Raw genomic sequence first — 20,770 nt, 5'->3', positions numbered from 1 at the left:
TTTTGAGTGTCATCTTCAGATGGCAATCATACTCCTGGGTGACCTCATCCCAAGCCCAAGCAAAACTCTTGAAGTGGGCATAGATGTTTAATTCTTCCAGAATTGTATCAGTGTCTTCCTCGGTGGCAGCAATAGCTGGGCAAAGCTCCTCCTGAAGTAGTAGGCCTTAAAAACTGCTATAACTCCTTAATTCATTGGTTGGCTCAAAGAAATGGTATTTGAAGGGAGAAATACCACTTTGATATTGGATGAAGGTCACCAGCGAAGGGGGATGTCTAAGAGCATTATCAACAACAAGCAAAATCTCAAAAGGCCCGTTATTCTCCAAACAGTACTTCTCTACTTAGCCGGCAGAGCAATTCGGGAGGGCATCTTAGAAGAGGAGCTGGGTCATCCATGACTTCTTATTGCTCCCATAGAAGACTGGCAGGTGTGCTGATTGATATCCTGAAGGCCCTGGAGTTCTCAATGTGTCAAATCACAAAGGGTTTCAATATATAACCTGCAACATTGGCCCCCAGCAAGACCATTATCCTGTCCGTAAAAGCCTTAAAGCTAGCATTGACTTGGTATTGTCTTGACATCCCCAACTTCTCTTTATCTTTATTCAACTTTACCTCTCCTACCTGAACTTCCTTTGTTATCTCCTACCGGCTGTGCTGTGAAAACAGAGCCATTTCTGTTTCCAGATGAGCAAACAGGCACAGGTCTGGGGCATGTCCTTGACAAGCTCACACAGCCAATTGTCATAGGTATCCTTGGCTCCAGATTCAGTGGACTTGATATAATTGGCATCTCCCGACTTCCAGCTTTCTATAAGGCAGGGTAAAGGCTCGGAGAGGAATTGGCACATCACTGGAACTGTTCTTCACCATGGTCACCTCAATCCCTTCTCAAAACAAAGCAAAGGAAGCACTTACAGCCTTAGTTTCATTTTCCCTGGCAGGAACTCTGAAGGCATCAGTTTCACTTTCCAGTTTCAGTTTTTTCAAGTCATTCTTTAACAACATGCCCACAGTTTACCTTATTAGTCAGTTGTTTACCTCCCTTATATAGCCCCGCCCTGATCTTGAAAATCTACAAGACAGGCTGGACAGATCTCAGTGGAGCCCATCCAGCTAACCAAAACGCTGCAAACTGCTGCCTGAATTCTTAGCAACCATGAGGTATGGATTTCTCTGCTTCTCTGCCTGTTTGCCTAAAGTTTTTGGGGAAAATGTTAATCATTATTATCTCGACAGACTTAGTTTCAGTGATGTCAAGTCTCCTCACTCTTCTGTTTGAGCATCTGCTTGTGGACTGAGTGTGTGTGTGTGTGTGTGTGTGTGTGTGTGTGTGTACAGTCACACACATAGATAAACTGTTGTATTTGTTCAGGCATTTTCATTTTTGTTAGCATCGCCCTGAGGAAACTTACCTCATGTTAAAAAGTCCAAAGAAAAGGAGGGAAACAGGAAAAGAATTTCACAGGGAGAAGATGATTCCAATCTCGGAAACTATTTTCCACCAAACTCACTTCTGTCTGACATAGGGAGGGAATGGACAGTTTGTCTGGATAGAGACATTGCTTTTAGTGGGGTCCTGGCTGTGGAAGAAATGCAGGACCCACACAGCTGTGTGGGCTGCGGTCCTGAGGTCTCTCAGATGCCTTGAGGGAAATATTGTGGGGATGTGGTGGGAGCAGCTCACTGCCTAGAAGACAAGGCCTTGCTCGGCAGGCTTCTGGTCTCACTGTCAGCACTGCTGAACTCCTTCAATCCAACTGGATTTCACATCAGCAGATGACCTCCCTCCTGGGGAAGCCAGGTGCTCTGCAGACCCTGGCTAGCCTCCTGTCCCCAGGGCTTGGCTGCTGTTCACTGTATTGTCTTCTTTCAATAAAGGGCCTAATGTGGGAATTTCTATATTGTCCAAATGGAATCTAGATTCAAATACTCTCGGAGAGCAGCAAATTAAAAGAAGACATAAATCAATATTGACCCGTGAAATTCCCCTCAGTACTCCAGTGGGTAAACTTTTGAAGGGGCAAAAGTTCCAGAAAATGCACAATTACTGGCCCCAATCAATCCTCCACGCCTCCTTTGGTCCACAGAAAGAGAGGGCTGTCACTGGTAATTATTATTATACTATAAAGGTAGCCATCACTTCCTAAATGTTCATTAAATGCCAGCTGGCTTCTAAAATTATTGTGTAAATTATTGCGTTTCACCCTCAAAAGAAACGGTGAGGCAGGTACTCATACTGATTGTGCAATAATGAATCTTAGATTTTAAAATGTTGAGATCACACAAGTAATAAGTGATAGAGCTGAGACATGAATCAGAGTTTCTATTCCATGACACCTTATTTAATCTTTAAACCAATGTTTCTCAAAGAGTACCAATGGGGGTTTATGAGATAAGTTCAGACAGCCTACTAATTAGCTTTTACATGTTAATGCTTTTGTGTGTTTTTTAGCATGTACATGCACTAGAAAAATATACATATATAATTTGAAGAATTTCTGTTCAGGTTAATAATATGGTTTTATTATTGTGATAAAATACACGTAAGATAAAATCTACCATTTTAACTAATTGTGAGTATACAATTTTGTGGTATTTAGTACATTTGCAATGTTGTGCAACTATCACCAGTATCTACTTCAAGAAAATTTTCATACCCTAGCTGGTTTGGCTCAGTGGATAGAGCGTTGGCCTGTGGACTGAAAAATCCTGGGTTCAATTCTGGTAAAGGGCACATAGCTTGGATGCAGGCTTGATCCCCAGTGTGGGGAATGCAGGAGGCAGTCGATCAATGATTCTCTCTCATCATTGATGTTTCAATCTCTCTCTCCTTCTCCCTAACCAATGAATATATACATTTGTATACATATATACATATGTATATATATGTGTGTGTATATATATATATACAAAATTTTCATCACTCTGAGGGGAAACTCCATACCCATTAAGCCAGTGGTTCTCTACCTTCTGGCCCTTTAAATACAGTTCCTCATGTTGTGACCCAACCATAAAATTATTTTCCTTGCTACTTCATAACTGTAATGATTCTACTGTTATGAATCATAATGTAAATATCTGACATGCAGCATGGTCTTAGGTGACCCCTGTGAAAGGGTCGTTCGACAGCCAAAGGGGTCGCCACTCACAGGTTGAGAACCGCTGCATTAAGCAGTCACTTCCCACTCATCCTTTGACCCAGGCCCTGGCAACTGTTAATCTACTTTCTGTCTCTATTGATTTGCCTCTTGTGGATATTTCCTATAAATGAAAACATACAATACCTGGTCTTTTGTGACCAGCTTATTTCAATTAGCATAATGTCTTCAAGATTCATCCATGTTATAGCATGTATCAGAATGCCTTTCCTTTTAAAAAAAAAAAATTTTATTGATTTCAGAGAGGAACAGAGAGGGAGAGAGAGAGAGAGAGATAGAAACATCAATGATGAGAACGAATCATTGATCAGCTGCCTCCTGCAGGCCCCCCACTGGGGATCGATCACAGAACCCGGGCATGTGCCCTTGACTGGAATCGAATTTGGGGCCCTTCAATCCACAGGCCGATACTCTATCCACTGAGCCAAACCGGCTAGGGCTGTCTTTCCTTTTTAAAGTTAAATAATACTCCATTGTATGCATATACCACATTTTGCTTATCTATTCATCCCTTGATGGAAACTTGTTTGCTTCCACCTTTTGGCTATTGTGAATAACGCTGCTATGAATACAAACCTTCAAGTATCTGTTCCAGTTCCAGTTTTCACTTATTTTGAGTATATGCCCAGAAGTGAAATTGCTGAATCATATGGTAATCGTGTGCTTAATTTTTGAGGAATCATTACCATTTTCCACAGCAGCTGCCCCATTTTCCATTCCCACTATACACAAGGGTTCTAATTTCTCCACATCCTCACCAACACTTGTTATTTTCTGGATTTTTAAAAATATAATAGTCATCCTACTGGGTGTGAAGTGGTGTCTTACTATGGTTTTGATTTCATTTTACGAATGATTGATATTGAACATCTTTTCGTGTGTTTATTGGCCATTTGTATATCTTCTTTGGAGAAATTGTCTACTCTAATCCTTTTCCCATTTTTTTAATCAGTTCTTTGTTTTTGTTGTTCAATTGTAAGTCTTATATATATAATCTGCGTATTAATCCCTTATTGGATACAAGATTTGCAAGTATATTTTCCCATTCTGTGAGTTTTCTTTTCACTGTATTGGTAATGTCCCTTGATGCACAAAAGTTTTAAATTTTGATGACATGCAGCAAACCTATTTTTACTTTTGTTTCCTGTGCTTTTGGTATCCTATCCAAGAAATCATTGCCAAATACAATGTCATGGAGTTTTTTCCCTATTTTTTTTCTAAGATTTCCATAGTTTCAGGTCTAACATTTAGGTCTTTGATCCCTTTTGAATTGCTTTTTCTTTTTTCTTTTTTGTATAGGCTGTAAAGCAAGCATGTCAAAATCGCGGCCAGTGGGCCATTTAAATAAATGAGGCATGTGGCCCACGAGCTACAAGTTTGACATGCTTGCTGTAAAGTAAGGGTTCAATTTCATTCTTTTGTATGTGGATAATCAGTTTTCCCAACACATTCGTTGAAACACTGATTTTTCCCTATTAAATGGTCTTGGCACATTTGACAATTGTTATGGTCTGAATTGTGCCCTCACCCCCCAATTCATATTTGAAGCCCTAACCCCCAATGTGACTATATTTGGAAATAGGGCCTGTACGTGAGACCCATGATAGGAAGGGCTGACTATATTGAAACAAACCTAGGTGCAACTGGGCCCAGCCAGTTCAAACCTGTGTTACTCAAAGGGCCAACTGTAGAGGAACTCTAAGAAGAAAAAAAAAATGTAAGGCAGGTATTTCCTTTGCAAGGCTAAGCTATATATGTGAAGTGTCTTACTTGGCTTCTTTCCATTGGCTGTTTCTCACCTAACAAAGAAAATCTACTTTTATTTTCATAGTATGAATGCTGATGAAGATCAAGTCAAAGCTAGGCTGGAACAGTTGAGATGTCACTTTACATGGAAATTGCTCATTGAAGACACTGAACTGTCTGAGTTAGAAAACAGGGTCTTTGATGAAATTGAGTTCCTAAACACAAAATTCAATGTGGGAATACACAACCTACTGGCCTATGTGAAACACCTGAATGGCCAGAATAAGGAGGCCCTGGAGAGCTTGAAAGAAGCTGAAGACTTAATGCCGGCAGAGCATGCTGGCCAGTCAGAGGCGATGAAGCTGGTTACCTGGGGCAACTATGCCTGGCTGTATTACCACATGGGCAGACTGGCAGACGCCCAGATATACCTGGACAAGGTGGAGAACACTTGCAAGAAGTTTGCCGGCCCCTCCTGCTACACAATGGAATGCCCTGAGATGGACTGTGAGGAAGGATGGGCCTTGCTGAAATGTGGAGGAAAGAATTATGAACGGGCTAAAGCCTGCTTTGAGAAGGCTCTGGAAGTGGACCCTGAAAACCCTCAATTCAGCACTGGGTATGCAATTGCTGTCTATCGTTTGGATGGCTTTAGCAAAACACCACACGTTGATGAGGCATTTTGTGTGCAGCCCCTAAAACGGGCCATCAGGCTAAATCCAGAAGATGCATATATTAAGGCTCTCCTCGCAGTGAAACTTCAGGAGCTAGGACAAGAAGCTGAGGGGGAAAAGTACATTGAAGAAGCACTGGCCAACAAGTCTTAGCAGACCTATGTCTTTCGATATGCGGCCAAGTTTTACCGAAAAAAAGGCTCTATAGATAAAGCTCTTGAGCTCTTAAACAAGGGTTTGAAGGCAACACCTTCCTCTGCCTTCCTGCATCACCAGAAAGGGCTTTGCTATAAGTCCCAAGTTTATCTAATAAACAAAGCTGCAGGCTGGCAGCCTAGAGGACGGGATAGAGAAAATATTGACACAATAACAAGATTAGCCATATATCATTTTGAATTTGCTGTGGAACAAAAGCCAACATTTGGAATTGTTTATATACACCTCGCCGATATGTACATACAGGCAGGCAACAATAGAAAAGCTGAAGACGCTTATCAAAAATTGCTCTGCATGAAATCACCTGAAGAAGAAATAATGCAAGAGTTATATTTCCGCTATGGTCGATTTCAGGAATTTCAAAAGAAATCTGAAGTCGATGCAATTATCTATTATTTAAAAGCAATAAAAATAGAAAAGCCATCATCTGTAAGAGATAGAAGTATCAGTGCTTTGGAGAAAGTGGTTTTAAGGAAACTTCAAAGAAACGCAGGAGACATGGAAAGCTTGGGCATCCTTGGGTTCACCTACAAACTGAAAGGAGAAATGAATAAAGCCCTGGAGTGCTATGAGCGGGCCCTGAGGCTGGCTGCTGACCGAGAACTCGGGGACATGCTCCCGAGGCGCTGAAATATGGACCACGTGGACATTTTGTTTGATTTTACGTTAAGGTGCACTAATCATCTTCTCTGCCTGCTGCTTTCAAAAGCATGTAACTTTTGAACAATCACTGAAGCCTGATAAAATACTACTTGTATTCAAAAAACAGTGAAGCTGAGTATATATGCCTTTGCGTGTGTGAGAAAGCAAGAGACATTAACCATTTCTCTGTGAATGTTATGTAACAGAAATAACAATTTGTTAAGTAAATTTGTAGCAAATAAAGCACCGCACTTACATAAAGTAAAATGATTCATTCATTTGATCAACAAATAGTTTTCAGTGCTAGATACCAAATATACTATGGTGGTGTAAGGAAAATTCTTCTTTTAGACCCATCTTAGGGTTCTTGACTGGGACCCCATAATTTAGACTAAGAAAGACAGAATAAGAGAAAAACAAGCAAAACTTGATAAACATGTGCATCTTACATACACATGGGAGTACCCAGTGAGGAGTAACTCAAAGAGGTGGTTAGATCTTGGGCTTCTATAGCATCTTAACAAAAGAACAATACATTTTCAGAGAAGTGACAAGACAAAGGAAAAGAACTGAGTTTTCAGGGTGTCAAATTGTAGGAAGGTAAGTATATGGGGCTAAACCACTGGAAGATAGTGCTAGCTGGTAAGGTTTGTTATCTAGGCTCACTTGGTAGTGAGTCTGGACTGAGTGATAATGAGTCTGGACTGAGAAGGACCTGGAGCTGTTTCAGGTGGTCACCTTCTCTCTGGAAGGAGGGAGGGGGATCAACTTTAGGAAATGACGCCCTGCTTTTGAGGCAGATAGGGAGATGGCAGAACTTTTCTTTACAGCCCCGCCCCCATGGAAGAGTAAAGCATTTCCATGAAATCTTTCATAAGCCAAAGAGCACAAAGTGAAGAAGCAATTCCCTTAGGAGGCATTTTGCTAATGGAATTGAGATAGAGCACAGATGCTCACAGGCAGCTCAAAGCCACTGCTGAGATGCGGAGATGCTGAGTGTACCTCCTTGGAGGAGGTTTGAGGCTGGGGTAGTGAGTGCACTGCCTCTACACTGGCTCCATGCAAAAGAAACGAACGAAGTACATTATTTTTGTTGTTGTTGTTGTTGCCTCTTTTCATAAAAGCGAAAACCCTCTTTGAAACTTTCAATTAGCAAAAACAGGTGCTAATGTATGTCTTTCATGAAAGCAAAATGGCATAAAGTGAACTCTCAAAAAGCCAGAATACCTGTATCTGTGTCTCCTCAATTGCTTTCAGCTCAAAATAATCCTTATGCCAACGTGGCATACTTTGGAGTGGCATATGCTGCTTCTCTTCAGTGAACAAAGCAGACATTTTCTCCAAACCTCAAGCAACTAACACTCTAGTGAGAGAGACAGACAGTAAAACAAGTCAGTCATACGCTGATTAACGTTGGGGATAGTTCTGAGAACTGCATGGTTGAGCAGGTTTCATCACTGTGCAAACGTTATAGTGCACTTACACAAACCTAGCTGGCATAGCCAGCCACACACCTACACTGTATGGAACAGCCCATTGCTTCTCGGCTACACACCTGCACAGCGTGATTCTGTACTGAAGACTGTGGCAACTGTAACTCAGTGGTAGGTATTTGTGTATCTAAACATATCTAATTATGAAAAGGATGCAGTAAAAATACAGGAAAAAAGATTGAAATAATTATACACCTGTATAAGGCCTTTGCCATGAAGGGAGTTTGCAGGACTGGAAGTTGTGAGTAGTGAACAAATGTAAAGGCTTAGTGCATTACTGTATTCTACTGTAGACTTTATAAACACCATACACTTAGATGACTCTATTTGAAAAAATATCTTTTCAATAATAGATTAATCTTAGCTTACTGCAACCTGTTTTATTTAACTGTATAAACTTTTACTTTTTTTAACTTTTTAATTCTCATAATAACACTTTGCTTAAAACTCAAACATTATACAAAAATATTTGTTCTTTATATCCTAATTCTATCAGCTTTTGCTATTATTAATTTTTTTTTTTTTTTACTTTTTAAACTTTTTGTTATAAACTAAGACACACACTTGCCTAGGACAGTGGTCGGCAAACTGCGGCTCGCGAGCCGCACTTTGCTGACCACTGGCTAGGACTACACAGAGTCACGATCATCAATATCACTGTCTTCCTCCTTCAGGTCTTGTCCCACTGGAAGGTCTTCGGGGACAATAGCAAGCAAGTAGCTGTCATCTTGTATGACGACAATGCTTTCTTCTGGAATACCTCCCCCAAAAAATGCCTGAGGCTCTTCTTGAGGAGATGGCATTCTTTTCAGAAATATGTTCTCATGGAGGTTTGCTTAGTTTGTTTCTTTTTTTTTCACCACAGATTTGCTTGTAAGCTGATAATGCACCATGAACATTCCTCTGTAGCAATAAAAACCTTTTAGTTTGGGGGTCTATATTTTCAAACTCTTTCAGGAACTTGTTGAAGTTTGCAAAAGCTTCTGCTCAACCATCCACTGTAAATTTCTTGGGGGTGGGTGGGGGGGGGGGCGGTTCTTCTTCTGTTCTCCTGCAGTTTCCTTTACTCCTGCTTCTTCTTCAGCTCGGTGTTCCTCTTCCAGGTCCAACAACTCCTCAGTCAATTGTTCAGGAACCACCTCAATGTCCTTCTCATCCAAGTTGTTTTCCATCTCAAAATAGCCTTGTTGATTTTTGCAAGTTCTTCATCATAGGCAAATTCACTGAAGTAATAGATTAACTTTTTGAGTGTCATCTTCAGATGGCAATCATACTCCTGGGTGACTTCATCCCAAGCCCAAGCAAAGCTCTTGAAGTGGGCATAGATGTTTTAATTCTTCCAGAATTGTATCAGTGTCTTCCTCGGCGGCAGCAATAGCTTGGGCAAAGCATCTCCTGAAGTAGTAGGCCTTAAAAACTGCTATAACTCCTTAATTCATTGGTTGGCTCAAAGAAATGGGGTTTGAAGGGAGAAATACCACTTTGATATTGGATGAAGGTCACCAGCGAAGGGGGATGTCTAAGAGCATTATCAACAACAAGCAAAATCTCAAAAGGCCTGTTATTCTCCAAACAGTACTTCTCTACTTAGCCGGCAGAGCAATTCGGGGGGGCATCTTGGAAGAGGAGCTGGGTCATCCATGACTTCTTATTGCTCCTGTAGAAGACTGGCAGGTGTGCTGATTGATATCCTGAAGGCCCTGGAGCTTTCAATGTGTCAAATCACAAAGGGTTTCAATATATAACCTGCAACATTGGCCCCCAGCAAGACCATTACCCTGTCCTTAAAAGCCTTGAAAGCTAGCATTGACTTGGTATTGTCTTGACATCCCCAACTTCTCTTTATCTTTATTCAACTCTTCCTCTCCTACCTGAACTCCATTTGTTATCTCCTACCAGCTGTGCTGTGAAAACTAATTTTAAAAATGGGTATATATAGGGTGCCCCCTAAAATGTATACACACTTTAATAGTTGATAACCCACTTAATTTTCACTCCTTTTCAGGTTTAACTGATTTGAAATAATGGGTGAAGCCAGACAAAGCTTTGAACAAAAAAAAATTTATCCTAAAGTGCCACTAGATGTTTTTTATGGGGATACATACAAGATAAAGTTTATGGTACAAAACTGGTAACTGTTGACAATTTGAGGGCCCCCAAATTCCAAATGAAATGATTCTTCATGCATATGATTCCATTGCTTCATGTGTTATCAGCAGTGCCTGGAACAGAACAGTCATCAGTTTGAAAATAGACACTAAGAAACAAAATTATTCATTTCTGTTGGTTCTTTTAAATTTTGAAAATGAACTGTATGTTAATAAACACTGACTTTATAATCATTCAGAGTGTGTATACATTTTATTGGGCTACCCTGTATATGAGAGCATTATTTGTAGCAGTGATTTTTAACTGGGGTCGAGGAGATCAGAAGGAAGAGGAGGATTCTGCTACTCAGGGCAAACACAAGTTGTATTTGGCAACATCTAAAGACATTTTTTAAAAATGTATCTTTTTATTGGTTTCAGAGAGAGGAAGGGAAAAAGAAACATCAATCATGAGAAAGAATCATTGCTCAACTCCCTCCTCCATGCCCCCCATTGGGAATTGAACCCACAACACAGGCATGTGCCCTGACTGGGAATTGAACCCTGACCTCCTGGTTTATTAGTCAACGCTCAATCACTGAGCCACACCGGCCAAGCTAAAGACACTATTTTTTTTTTTAACTTTTTCCAATATATTTATATGAATTTCAGAGCAGAAGAGAGAAGGAGAGAGAAAGAAACATCAATGATGAGAGTGAATCATTGATCGGCTGCCTTCTACAAGCCCCATATTGGGTATTGAGCCTGCATCCCGGGCATGTGCCCTGACCAGGAATGGAACCATGACCTCCTGGTTCATAGGTAGACACTCAACCACTGAGCCATGCCGGCCAGGCCTAAAACACTTTTAACTGTCACAACTATAGAGTCCTATTGACATCAAGTGGATATACACAGTGATGCTGGGTAAATATCGTATAATACATGAAATAGCTTCCTACAACAGAATTATCCAACCCAAATGTCAATGGTACCAAGGGCAAGGAACTCTGATTTACATCCATCTCCTGGAAGTGTCATTGAAAATAAGTGTTTATTCTGAAACTTGAGGAGTCATACCGATTACTTAAGTTTCACTTTCCCATGCAGATTTTAATCAGTTGTCGTGTTTCACTTTTTTTTTTTTTTTTAACAATCTCATTTACACTTTATTTTTTTTTATTTTATTTTTTTTTTATTGCTTAAAGTATTACAAAGGGTATTACATATGTGTCCATTTTATCCCCCCGCCCTAGACAGTCCCCTAGCCTCCCCTATCCCCCAATGTCTTATGTCCACTGGTTATGCTTCTATGCATGCATACAAGTCCTTTAGTTGATCTCTTACCCCCCTACCTCCTGCCCCGCAACCCTCCCCGGCCTTCCTGCTGCAGTTTGACAATCTGTTTGAGGCAGCTCTGCCTCTGTATCTATTATTGTTCAAAAGTTTATAATGGTCTCTATTATCCATGAATGAGTGAGATCATGTGGTATTTTTCCTTCATTGACTGGCTTATTTCACTTAGCATAATGCTCTCCAGTTCCATCCATGACGTTGCAAATGGTAAGAGTTCCTTCCTTTTTAGAGCAGCATAGTATTCCATCGTGTAGATGTACCACAGTTTTCTAATCCATTCATCTACTGATGGGCACTTAGGCTGTTTCCAGATCTTAGCTATGGTGAATTGTGCTGCTATGAACATAGGGGTGCATATATCCTTTCTGATTGGTGTTTCTGGTTTCTTGGGATATATTCCTAGAAGTGGGATCACAGGGTCAAATGGGAGTTCCATTTTCAGTTTTTTAAGGAAACTCCATACTGTCTTCCATAGTGGCTGCACCAGTCTGCATTCCCACCAGCAGTGCACAAGTGTTCCTTTTTCTCCACATCCTCTCCAGCACTTGTCGTTTGTTGATTTGTTGATGATAGCCAGTCTGACAGGTGTGAGATGGTACCTCATTGTTGTTTTGATTTGCATCTCTCGGATGATTAGTGACTTTGAGCATGTTTTCATATGTCTCTTGGCTTTCTGAATGTCCTCTTTTGAAAGGTGTCTATTTAGGTCCTTTGCCCATTTTTTGATTGGATTGTTTATCTTCCTTTTGTTAAGTTGTATGAGTTCCCTATAAATTTTGGAGATTAGGTCCTTATCGGATATGACATTGGCAAATATGTTTTCCCACACAGTGGGTTTTCTCGTTGTTTTGTTGATGGTTTCTTTTGCTGTGCAGAAGGTTTTTATTTTGATGTAGTCCCATTTGTTCATTTTCTCTTTAGTTTCAAGTGCCCTAGGAGCTGTATCAGTGAAGAAATTGCTTCGGCATATGTCTGAGATTTTGTTGCCTTTGGATTCTTCTAGAATTTTTATAGTTTCCTGTCGTACATTTAAGTCCTTTATCCATTTTGAGTTTATTTTTGTGTATGGTGTAAGTTGGTGGTCTAGTTTCATTTTCTTGCATATATCTGTCCAATTTTCCCAGCACCATTTATTGAAGAGACTATCTTGGCTCCATTGTATGTTCTTGCCTCCTTTGTCAAATATTAATTGAGCATATTGGTTCGGGCCGATTTCTGGGCTCTCTATTCTATTCCATTGATCTATATGCCTATTCTTGTGCCAGTACCAGGCAGTTTTGAGAACAGTGGCTTTGTAATACATCTTGATATCTGGTATTGAGATCCCACCTACTTTGGTCTTTTTCAAGATTGCTGCAGCTATTCGAGGTCTTTTTTTATTCCAGATGAATTTTTGGAGAGTTCGTTCTAGATCTCTGAAGTATGCTGTTGGTATTTTAATGGGAAGTGCGTTGAATTTATAGATTGCTTTGGGTAGTATGGACATTTTAATGATGTTGATTCTACCAATCCATGAACACGGTATGTTCTTCCATCTGTTTATGTCTTCCTCTATATCTTTTTTCAACGTCCTGTAGTTTTCTGAGTAGAGGTCTTTTACCTCTTTAGTTAAGTTTATTCCTAGGTAGCTTAATTTTTTTTTTTTTTTGGTGCGATGGTAAACGGGATTGTTTTTATAATCTCTCTTTCTGAAAGTTCACTATTGGTGTATAGAAATGCCTCGGATTTCTTGGGGTTAATTTTGTATCCTGCTACATTGCCAAATTCATGTATTAAGTCCAGTAGCTTTTTGATGGAGTCTCTAGGGTTTTGTATGTATAATATCATGTCGTCTGCAAATAAGGACAGTTTTACTTCCTCTTTTCCAATTTGGATGCCTTTTATTTCTTCTTCTTGCCGAATTGCAATGGCTAACACTTCCAGTACTATGTTGAACAGGAGTGGTGAGAGGGGGCATCCCTGTCTTGTTCCTGTTCTTAGGGGAAATGGTGTTAGTTTTTGTCCATTGAGTATGATGTTGGCTGTGGGCCTGTCATATATGGCTTTTATTATGTTGAGGTATGATCCTTCTACTCCCACCTTGCTGAGAGCTTTTATCAAAAATGGGTGTTGAATTTTGTCAAATGCTTTTTCTGCATCAATTGATATGACCATGTGGTTTTTTTCTTTCAATTTGTTTATGTGATGTATCACGTTTATTGATTTGCGGATATTGTACCATCCTTGCATCCCTGGGATAAATCCTACTTGGTCATGGTGTATGATCTTTCTGATGTACTGCTGGATCCGATTTGCTAAGATTTTGTTGAGGATTTTGGCATCTATGTTCATGAGGGATATTGGCCTGTAATTCTCTTTCATTGTGTTGTCTTTACCTGGTTTTGGTATTAGGGTGATGCTGGCTTCATAGAATGAGCTTGGAAGTGTTCCTTCCTCTTGAATTTTTTGTAGTAGTCTGAGGAGGATAGGTTTTAGTTCTTCCTTGAATGTTTGGTAAAACTCCCCTGTGAAGCCATCTGGTCCTGGGCTTTTGTTTGCTGGAAGCTTTTTGATGACTGCTTCAATTTCTTCCATAGTTATTGGCCTGTTGAGATTTTTAGATTCTTCCTGATTGAGTTTTGGAATGTTGTATTTTTCTAGGAATTTGTCCATTTCCTCCAGGTTGTCTAGTTTGTTGGAGTAGAGCTGTCCATAGTATTTTTTAACAATCATTTGTATTTCTGTGGGGTCTGTTGTTATTTCGCCTCTATCGTTTCTGATTTTGTTTATTTGGGTCCTCTCTCTTTGCTTCTTGGTGAGTCTGGCTAGAGGTTTGTCAATCTTGTTTATCCTTTCAAAGAACCAGCTCTTGGTTTCATTGATTTTCTGTATTGTTTTTTTGGTCTCTATGTCATTTATTTCTGCTCTAATCTTTATTATCTCCTTCCTTCTGCTCACTCTGGGGTTTTCTTGTTGCTCTCTTTCTAATTCTTTGAGTTGTAGAGTTAGATGATTTACTACCATTTTTTCTTGTTTGTTGAGATAGGCCTGTAGAGCTATAAACTTCCCTCTCAGGACTGCTTTCATTGTGTCCCATAGGTTTTGGATTGTTGTGTTTTCATTGTCATTAGTTTCCAGGATGTTTCGAATTTCTTCTTTGATTTCATTGGTAACCCAATCAATATTTAATAGCATGCTATTCAGCTTCCAGGTGTTTGAGTATTTTGGGTTGTTTTTATTGTAGTTTATTTCTAATATTATGCCATCGTGGTCTGCGAAGACGCTTTTTATGATTTCAATTTTCTTGAATTTGGGGATACTTTGCTTGTGACCCAATATATGGTCTATTTTTGAATATGTCCTATGAGCATTTGAGTAGAATGTATATTCCCTGGCTTTCGGGTGAAGTGTTCTGAAGATGTCTATTAAGTCCATCTGCTCTAGTGAGTCATTTAGGATTGCTGTATCTTTGCTGATTATTTGTCTAGAGGACTTATCCAGTGCTGTCAGTGGTGTATTAAAGTCCCCTACTATGATTGTATTGTTGTCGATGTCTCCTTTGATATCTTCCAGGAGTTTTTTTATGAATTTGGGTGCTCCTGCATTGGGTGCATATATGTTTACCAGGATTATATCTTCTTGTTGTATTGATCCCTTTAGTATTATGAAGTGGCCTTCCTTATCTCTTGTTATGGCCTTCACTTTGAGGTCTATTTTGTCCGATATAAGTATTGCTACCCCAGCTTTCTTTTCCTTTCCATTTGCCTGAAAGATATTTTTCCATCCTTTCACTTTCAGTCTGTGTGAGTCCCTTCTAATGAGGTGGGTTTCTTGTAGACAGCAGATGTATGGGTCATGTTTTTTTATCCATTCAGCCACTCGATGTCTTTTGTTTGGAGCATTTAGTCCGTTTACGTTTAAAGTTATTATTGAAAGGTACTTGTTTGTAGGCATTTCTGTTTTTGTGTGGCTGTTTTCTTTCTGAGCTTTTTATTTCTTATTTTTATACCAGTCCCTTTAGCATTCCTTGCATTGCTGGCTTGGTGGTGATAAACTCCCTTAGCCTTTTTTTGTCTGTGAAGCTTCTTATTTCCCCTTCAAGTTTGAATGATAGCCTTGCTGGATAGAGTATTCTTGGATTCAGTCTTTTGCTTTGCATCACTTTGTAAATTTCCGTCCATTCTTTTCTGGCCTGATGTGTTTCTGTTGAGAAATCATTTGACAATCTAATGGGAGATCCCTTGTATGTAACTTTCCGTCTCTCTCTTGCAGCCTGTAAGATTCTCTCTTTGTCCTGAACATTTGCCATGGTAATTATGATGTGTCTTGGTGTGGGTCTTTTTGGGTTCACCTTGTTTGGGACTCTCTGGGCTTGTGTGACTTTTTTCTTCCCCACCTCAGGGAAGTTTTCTGATATTATTTCTTCTAATAGGTTTTCTAATCCTTGTTCATCCTTCTGTTGTTCTGGTACCCCTATTATTCGTATGTTGTTTCGTTTCATGTTGTCCCAGAGCTCCCTTAGGCTCTCCTCCTGTCTTTTCATTTTTTTCTCCAATTGCAGTACATTTTGGGTGTGTTTTGCTTCCTTGTCTTCTAAATCACTAATTCGGTCCTCCGCTTCTCCTAGTCTACTGTTGATACTTTCAATGGAGTTTTTCATTGCAGCTATATCACTCTTCATATCTTCTTGGGTCTTACTTAAGTTGTTGATTTTTTCATCTGTTTCTTCTAGCTTCTTCCATATGTTATCGATTTTTTCATCTGTTTCTTCTAGCTTCTTCCATATGTTATCGATTTTTTCATCTGTTTCTTCTTGCTTCTTGCTGAGGTTGTCAATTTTTTCCTCCATCCGGTTTATGCACTCTAGGACCCTTATTCTGAATTCTTTTTCTGTCATGTTGCATGCCTCTGTATTACTTAGCTGCTTTTCTGGAGAGTCCTCCTTCTCTTTCCTTTGGGGGTTTCTTTGTCTACCCATGTTTGATCTCACTGACATATCTAGACGTTGAGTCGTTCAGTGGCTGCTCCCTTGGTGGCAGTGACTCCTTGGTCTGCGGTTCCTCTTCGGGCGGTTGCGGTAGCAGCTGCTCTTCAGTTGGCAGCAACTCCTCTGGTGGGTGCTGTTCACAGCTGTGGTGGCTCTTCTGGCTGGTGGGGCGAGGTTTCACGTACAGCTGCTGTTCCTCAGCAGAGGGTGTGGTGCTCAGGAGGTTGCTGTTGCTTGGATCTGCTGTGTTGATTTAAAGGCACAAATTACAACACAACAAGGCACCACGTACCAGGCACTATACACAAATATATTCACGATATTAATAACCCCAAATAAAGGTGACCACCTGAATTAAGAGAATTAGGGGATAAGGAAGAAGGAAGAGAAAAAGAGAAAAGAGAAAAAAGAAAAGAAAATTAGGGACCCTAAAAAGGAGTGCAAAAATGAAAGTGGGAAAAAGGAGGGGGGAAAGTAAAAGCGAGAAAAGAAAGGAAAAGAAAAAAAAAGAGCGAAAAGAGAGAATGAAGTGGAAGAGGGGAAGAGACTTTTTATATGAGGAGAATGCTCCTATAGAACAGCCATTAATCCCAACAAATTCCAGCAACAGCTCCCTGGAGATAAATGCAAACTAGAAACAACCAATAATATAACGATGAAAATAGAATGGAGAACACTAATCCCAAAATAAAATAAAGAGAAAATAAAATGGCACTTTAAAAAAAATGGTAAAATGGTAGCAGTAATAATACTGGTTAAAAATAAGAAGGTAGTAATTAAAAGGGTAAAATCAGGTGATGGAAAAAAGAAGAAAAAAAAAAGAAGAAGAAGAGGAAAAGAAAAAAAAAGAAAAAAAAAGAAAAAAAATTGGTTTCTTAGTTAAAAGGTGAAAAAAGAAAAAAAAAATATTGCAGTAGTGAAGGTCCTTCGGTTCTTCTATTCTTCAGTGTGGCTCGCCTTAGACCTGCCAGGTATTCAGGAGAGTGTTGAGTTTCTCTGCGATACACTGTTCCTCTGTGTTGTAAACCACAGTCCTTATTTTAAAGCAAGCCGCATTTGTTTCCCAGACTGCCTTATTTTGTGTTTAGCAAAGAGTCAGTTTGTGGGTCAGCCTCTGGGTGGCAGTGTTCTGGGATTGGCCTCTGAGGCTACAGGGCCTCTCTGTCCAGTGGAAGTTCACTGCCCAGAGCTGGCTGCGTAAGAGTTACCAGTGCTGTGTTGTTGCTGGGATTGAAAATCCCTCTATAGGCCAGACCCTGTTAACTCCCAGGGACTGATCAGGTTATTTTAATCCTTGATCTCCTACAGGGTGGAATCTGGGTGTGGCTGTGCTCCTTGCCTGGGGGCTAGGGGGAGGAGTCTCACTCTCCGGAGAGAATGGCTGCCTCAGACGTGGGCTCAGGGGTGTCTCAGCACTCAATTCGCTGCCACCTCTCCTGTCCCCCCTTCTCTCCTCAGTCTCTCCCCAGATTCCACTCCTCCGCACACTCTCCCTCTCTTCAGCACAGGTGAGTGTCTGTATCCGAAATGTCCCATGAACAGGGTTCAGTGAAAACAAACAAACAAACGCCGGCCGCGGAAACGGGGAAGGCTTGGTTTCTGTAAGCTTCTTCTCTTACCGGGACTGCATGGTCTGGTCAGCTCTTCAGGCTGCCCCCTTTAGGCTCAGTCCTCTGTGATCACAGACCCAGCTCTCAATTCCCCCGGCAGCGCCAGGAATCCCGCGGTTCTCCTTTCCCCTGTTAGGGGCTGTGCCTGTCCCAAGGGACGCGGCTGTCTGCCACGCGGTCTCCCTCCGACTCTCTGGGCTCAGAGGTCTGGCAAACTTTCCTGCCCAAATCCCTGGTTTTTTTTTACCTTTCCAGGGGAGTTCTGCTCTTCCCGGCTGTAAACTGTCTCGCCAGCTGAGGAATTTCGCCAATTCGGGGTGGATGTTACTAGTTTCAGCTGCTCACTCCATTTGCTCAGGGACACGACCTGGGACGCGTCTGCCTATACCGCCGCCATCTTCCTGGTGTTTCACTTTTTATTTCCCTTTTTCTCATGTTGATAGGAAGAAATTGGAAAACAACAAAATAATGATTTTCCCAAGGATCCATCCATACCAACAGTCTGCAAAAAAAAGTTTGATATTCAAATTCCATCTAGTAATTTCAGCATGTTCAACACCCACTCAACAGCCAGGTCTTTCTTCTCAATCCTGAAAATGTATTTTCCTTTAAAATTTTTAATGGGGTTTTTGTCTCTTTGAATTTGAATTTCTAAACAATACAAGTAGACAGCCAGGAGGGGTTTTTTCTTTTAAATTTCATCATTGGTTGCTTACTTGTTATCCATTTAAACCTTATTAAGCAAAAACTATCTCTTGGACCAGATACATGAGAGAAAGGAAGGGAAAGAAGTAGAACAAGAAAAAAAACATAATAAAGGCACTAGAAATTTTTCAAACATTGGAGCTCTACATCCTTGGCGAGGAGAAAACTTGGATTTATTTTTTCACCCCAAATAAACTGTTCAGTACGTTTTCTAAAATGTGTCACAGAATTTCAAATCACACAATGGACACCAGGGATCATCACGGCGCTAGTTCCAGCCCTCATGTACTTCAAAATCACCTGAGGATTTATCTTTAATATTGAAGTTAATATTGAAGTTGGGGGGCCCCTTCCCAGAATCAATTGGTCTGGGATGAGCCCTAGTTAGAATTACTCTCTTTTTTTAAATATATATTATTGATTTCAGAGAGGACGGGAGTGGGGAGAGAGAGAGTTGGAAACATCAACGATGAAAGAGAATCATTGATTGGCTGCCTCCTGCATGCCCCCATCGGGGAACGAGCCTGCAACCCCAGCATGTGCCCCTGACCAGAATCAAACCTGAGACCCTTCAGTCCACAGGCTGATGCTCTATCCACTGAGCCAAAGCAGCTAGGGCTAGCATTACTCTTAAAACCTCCCTAGATAATTCTACTGTGCAGTAGGGGGTTGGGATCTAATAAGCTATTCCAAATCAGTTATTTATCAGATATGGAAAGTGAGGCTCATAGAGGTGAAATGGCTTATCATTACTGGTCATTACTGGTTAGTCATTCAGGGAGCGGATCCTAGCTAGACTGCAGGGAATGGAATCAGCTCAATGCTGAAATTTCATTTTCTAAAAGTTTCCTTTTCTGCAGTTCTTGTTTTCTTTTCTGTTAACACACACACACACACACACACACACACACACACACACATACTCTTCCTTGTCTATTTTTCTCTTTTTAATACATGTCTGTCTTGCATCATTCATGGGTGTGGTTATGTCAGGGAGGCACGATTCTGAATACCTAACCAGCCTGAGCCAGAACCCCATGGAACCAAGACCACCGCCAGTTCATAGCAAAGACAAAAGAAACATTTTGTCTGCCTCTTTGCCTTCTATCTAATTACAAACCCAACTGCTTTTCTCCACAAGAATTCCGAATACACCTTATTCACCAAAAGGAGATAGTTTCTAATTCATTTATTAATTACTTTCTTATAGCCTGAACTTTTGTCACAATACATGGAGCAACCTGTCTTATTTATTCAGAAATTTGTATTTGCGCAGTTCAGGATGCTGGTTCTGATGCTGGTTCAGGATGTGGTCAGCAGAACCGAGTGCCCCAACCCCCCAATCGGCCCTGCTTTGAGCCCGAGCAGGGGCTGCACCTAGGGATTGGGCCTGCCCTCTGCCACCCAGGAGCGGGCCTAAGCCAGCAGGTCATTATCTCCCGAGGGGTCCCAGACTGTGAGAGGGCACAAGTGCGGCTGAGGGACATCCCCACCCCCACCAGTGCACAAATTTCTGACTGGTTCAAGATGTGGTTCAGGATGTGGTCAGCAGAACCGAGGTAAAAGGGGTGCTGAGTTGTGAAACTAACAATCTTTGTTGAGCAGTCTTACAGAACAAGGCTGTGCCCTGAAAGGCTGATCACAAGACTGCACCTGTGCTGGAATGAGCCAGCCTCTACCTATAATGGCCTGTCCCCTTTTTGATGAATATGCATAACTAATCCCAGAAAAGGTAATTCCCCTGTCCATTCGGGGAGTCACCGCTTTGGGAGATGTCCCCAGTGCTCTCCTTGCCTGTTGCAAGTAATATTCCCTTGGTTGAGGTTCACTGGGTTCTGCTCACCAAGAAATGAGCCCTTTCTGTTCAGTCCCAGTGTCCCAGTGGAAGCTGTTAGATTTGGAGAGGGCTGAGATGAGAAATGAACTAGGGAGGAGGGATTGAGCAGAAACTTTTCAGATCTGGCAGTGTGTCCAACTAAGTGTTTCTAAGAGGAAAATATTCCTGCAGCTCTCCTTCTTCTGTTTATTATTTTAAGTGACAAAGTATGGGTAGCTTTTTAAAAAAAAAAGAAAAAAAAAGAAGAAGAAAGCATTACTTTAACTTGATGACTT

The 20,770-nt window shown here is 40.8% G+C and overlaps 1 pseudogene; it reads left to right on the top strand.

Moving 5' to 3' along the window:
* Positions 1-1,027: 1,027 nt before the first annotated feature.
* On the top strand, positions 1,028-6,708 carry LOC118669983 (annotated as a pseudogene).
* The last annotated feature ends 14,062 nt before the right edge of the window (positions 6,709-20,770 follow it).

Source organism: Myotis myotis, unplaced genomic scaffold, assembly GCF_014108235.1.
Source record: "Myotis myotis isolate mMyoMyo1 unplaced genomic scaffold, mMyoMyo1.p scaffold_m19_p_15, whole genome shotgun sequence".
NCBI classification, from domain to species: domain Eukaryota; kingdom Metazoa; phylum Chordata; class Mammalia; order Chiroptera; family Vespertilionidae; genus Myotis; species Myotis myotis.
This window is presented reverse-complemented; position numbering and strand designations above follow the sequence as displayed.